The sequence below is a fragment of the Palaemon carinicauda genome, chromosome 16, assembly GCF_036898095.1.
Source record: "Palaemon carinicauda isolate YSFRI2023 chromosome 16, ASM3689809v2, whole genome shotgun sequence".
Classification (NCBI taxonomy): domain Eukaryota; kingdom Metazoa; phylum Arthropoda; class Malacostraca; order Decapoda; family Palaemonidae; genus Palaemon; species Palaemon carinicauda.
This window is the reverse complement of record NC_090740.1, coordinates 36,313,843-36,318,497: the sequence shown is the minus strand read 5'-3', so window position 1 is coordinate 36,318,497 and position 4,655 is coordinate 36,313,843. Positions and strand designations below refer to the sequence as shown.

At 36.8% G+C, this 4,655-nt stretch overlaps 1 pseudogene; it reads left to right on the top strand.

The window, feature by feature from the left end:
* The first annotated feature begins 3,034 nt into the window (after window positions 1–3,034).
* Window positions 3,035–4,606, top strand: LOC137655027 (KRAB-A domain-containing protein 2-like; annotated as a pseudogene).
* Window positions 4,607–4,655: the final 49 nt, after the last annotated feature.

Here is a 4,655-nt window from a genome sequence, read left to right as displayed (position 1 = left end):
TGTATAAATAGCAGACTTGTTTCTCAAATATGAAAACTAGTTTTTGGCCAAAGAATTATAAATTTCGACTAGTCTCCTTCATCATACTTGGTGCAACGGCTAAAAATCAGCTAGTTTAATTTTTTCTTTAAATTCCACTACATTAAGAAATAAAGAAAAGAGTTTGCTAAAGAAAATCAAAGCATTGACTTCATACTTGATGTCCCAGTATCACTTTTCAAAGGCCCTCAAATTTTCCCCTCAATTTGCTACATAGTATTCATGCTTACTGCATACATTGCGTGTTCTCCACATAAATTTGTAGCTCAGCAAGGCACCCAACTCACCTTTAACTATCTGTGATTGATACAATTTTAATTTCTGTTTAAAAGCTATTATATAATTGGCTAGCAGAGAAATAAGTTACTTATTCACCTGAAGTTTAAGATTCAAATTATTATAATGACTATTCAGATCCAAGAGAAATTACAAATAAAAAAAGCCTGTCAAAAATTTAAAGTTCTGGCAAATTTTTAGTATTTTCTTGAAGAAATATTTCAAATACATCCAAAACTTTGTTTAATCTTTGCAGGGTATTTATTTTGCTTAACCTCCTTACCTGAGTAAAAAATACTAAATTGCAGTATTTTTCTTTAGTTTCATCAAAAAATTGCTTGAATTGCTGGTATTGTAACACTGAATGTGTCTTGATGAAATAGACTGTAGAAAATGCCACTTTCTATGGATGATCAAAATCCAGTTCTTTTCCACATAAAGTTTGTTGGTATATTATTCAATAAAACTGTTTCAATCCATAATTACGCTCTTCAGTGTGCTCAATTAATAGCTACACCAATCGTTTCTGCTCGCCTATCATTTTAGGATCCCCAGTAGTTGATATAACTTCTTATTTGTCCTAATTTAATTCAATTCCTGAAATTGGCTCTACCTGTTATCTTCCTTTTCAATGAAATGAGCCCTACAAGATACTCATGCATACAAAAGTCATGGTGCACCACCCACAAATACAAGAAGCTGAGCCGTATATGTAACATTGGTAGATTCCTCGGTAGCTGAGAAGTTCAAAATTTGCTGACGTTTCTTGTTTAACCGGTCTACTAAATCACCCGACAAATTAACGCTAAGCTACAAAGTTGCACTGGCATAACATTGAAACTGATATTTTCACATATCTTTCTCATTAGGTTTCTGTGATAGAATACTCCCACTGTAGGCTTGTCTGGCTGTATATAGGAGAACTGGTGTTGACTCATGGTTTCCTTATTGAGGAAACCAGACTCCCCGAGGCCTTTAAAGATTCGGTGAACTTTTAATGTCAAACTGGCACCAACACTCTCTCGTGTGTGGATGATTTCACAAATTCACTTGCGCGTGGTATAGATTCCTATAGTTTTGAATTAACCATAAATTTGTCTTTGGGAACAAGAGAACGGTTTCACATTTATTCTTCAACAAAAACCGTAATGGCAGTGGGATTTCTAAGCAGTTCTGTATGTTCTCTACTGAATTTGATTCTTTAGAGCTGCGGGAGTTTCTTGATGTATGAACCATACAAATTTTGGAATCAATTGAATTTAAGAAAACAAAGTTTACATGAAATGTTCCCAAACTTAGTCCTAAAACCTTCAACGTAATTCTACATTAATTTAATCATATGCTCTTATATTTATCCCCTGTAATAACTTGTAATAAGAAAATCATATAAAATGTTTTCATTTCCTCCAGGCCCAATATATGAAGATATTACACAGAAGACGGAAGGAGTTAACAAGAATAAAAGTGGAATGAGACAAAAGTCATTTCTGTATCCCATGGTGCATCCTTCACCTTAGAATAATGGTTATGGTAATAATAGTAATAATAACAACGACAACAGTTTGGGGGATTTTAACAAAACCTTCATGATAAAGACGGTAGTTAATGATATTTCACTAGCTCAGAAGTGATGTAATAATTTCCATAACATTTGTCTCCGTGACTGAAAACTAGATCAGATGTAAGGCAATATGCTATCTATATAAAAATACAGGAAAAACCAGAATAATGCAGATATGAGAGGGTGTAAGATCAAATTTATACGCATGTAAGGAAAAGTGAAGTCATAGATAAAAGGTGAAATAAATAACATGATAGATCTATTCTCAGTATATATATATATATATATATACATATATATATATGTGTGTGTATATATATATATATATATATATATGTATATATATATATATGTGTGTATATATATATATATATATATATATGTATATATATATATATATATATATATATATATATATATATATATATATATATATATATATATATATATCGCTAACATTCGTGATTTCACTCAATGTAAATATCACCCAAGAATGGCATTTAATACCAAATTCTACCTTGGGAATATATACCCACTTCAAATTCATTTTATGGTAACAGCTTATGACCGGGTAGAGATTCGAAAACCTACCTATTCGAGAAACCATGCCTGCAAGGACTCTCTCTTGACGGCCAAAAGCTGTTACCATAAAATTAATTCAAAGTGGATATATATTACCAACATAGAATTCGGCATTAAATGCCATTTGTGGGTGATATATATATATATATATATATATATTACGCTCAATGTTAATAATTGCCTAATGTGTACATTAGGCATCGGAAATTGCCTAATGTGTACTTTAAGCAAATAGTTTGCCTAATATTTATATTGTGCAAAATGCATGCCTAATCTGAACATTAAGCAAGACTTTCAGATTAGGCAACCATATTTTGCCTGAATTGAATAGAGTGTTATGCTGTCCTGTGTGTAGGGGGAAGCGTGTGTGGGGAGTGCGTGGACTGTGTGAATGCGTGGACTGTGTGAGTGCGTGGGAGTGTTTGTCGTGGAGTGAAGTGTGGCTGTGGTGTGTGGAGTGAAGTGTGGTTGTGGTGTGTGGAGTGAAGTGTGGTTTTAGTTCGAGGTGTGATGTGAAGGTTTTGTGCCTCTTTGGATGTACATTCAATATATCTATCTATCTTCTCAGTAATAGAGATGGATCAAACTGCAATTGAAGAGAAGCTACGTGAGACACAGGAATCAAAGGCCGAAAATACTGTCCTGCAACCTACTGCTAAATGTGATAAGATTATAGAAGATTTGCTGAGGATAAATTCCCATGGCGCTACATCTCCATTTGATTACAACTTACAAAAGTGCTACGAGATCCTGCGTGTTGGCAATGTTGACAGACTAATTCGAAAACGAAAAGATCCAGCCAACGACGTGTTCAAGTTTGTTGCATCTCTAGAAGAAGTGTTTGATATTGTTAAAGCAGCTCACGAAGGTATTGGCCATGGTGGTGGTAAGAAAACAATAGCTGAAGTGAAGAAAAAGTGGTCAAACATCACGCAAGAGCACTGCCATCAGAAGAAACCCAGAAAAGTTCCGAAAGGTCTCGTTGTGAAACCTGTGTGCAGTCATTACATTTTTTCAAGATGTCAAATTGATCTCATCAATTTTCAGACATTGCCCGATGGTGATTGCAAGTACATCATGACATTTGTCAACCATTTCAGCAAATTTTGTGTGCTACGTCCCCTTACAACGAAAAGAGCAGAAGAGGTTGCTGCAAATCTTCTTGATATATTTCTGACTTTTGGAGCACCTGCTATTTTGTAGTCAGACAATGGTCGTGAATTTGTTAATGCCGTTATTGCTGAACTTTCCACACTCTGGCCTGAGTTGATGTTGGTGACTGGACGTCCCCGTCATCCTTAAAGCCAGGGTGCGGTTGAACGGTTAAATGGTGTTATTCAGGACAAACTTGCCATCTGGATGCAGGAAAATAATAGTAAAAAATGGTCAGTGGGACTCAAGTGTGTTAAGTGGCAAATTAACATTAGCCGACATGAAACCACCGGACATAGTCCATTTAAAGTAACGTTTGGCCAAGAACCCCAAGTTGGACTAGGATCGTCTGTCCTCCCAAGGTGTGCTCTTAATGAAACTGCCACTGAAGAAGATCTGGAGACATTTGTAGAGAACGAAGAGGGCGACGAAGATGCAGTGACAGGAGTAACAGCACAGGTGGAGAGTGACGTAGATGCAGTGACAGGAGCAACAGCAGAGGTGGAGAGTGACGAAAATGCAGTGACAGGAACAACAGCAGAGGTGGAAAGTGACGAAAATGCAGTGACAGGAGCAACAGCAGTAGTGGAGGGTGACGAAGATGCATTGACAGGAGCAAAAGCAGAGGTGGAGAGGGACGAAGATGCAGTGACAGGAGCGACAGCAGAGACACCAAGTGGGTGTTTCCAGGAAATCCGAGATGCAGCTGATGCAGGACAATCCAAAGCAGCAGTTCGGATGACACGTCGTGGCAATCAATTAGTTCGACGATTAGAAGTTGGGCAGTGCACTACATTGAGAGTTCCAGACGTTGATCGCGGCCCGACTGATCCGAAGAATCTTCTTGTGGTCGTCATGAAAGGAGAAGATGGGCTGTATACTGTAGGTTGCCGTGAGGGAGTTCTTGGATCCAAATACACAGCAGCTGATCAAAGTCCTATAGATCAGGTTTTTATTAAAGCAGATGATGTTCCTGATATTCGTCTCACTTTGAGAACAGCAACAGCAAAGGCTGTATATATACTGTATATATATACAGTATATA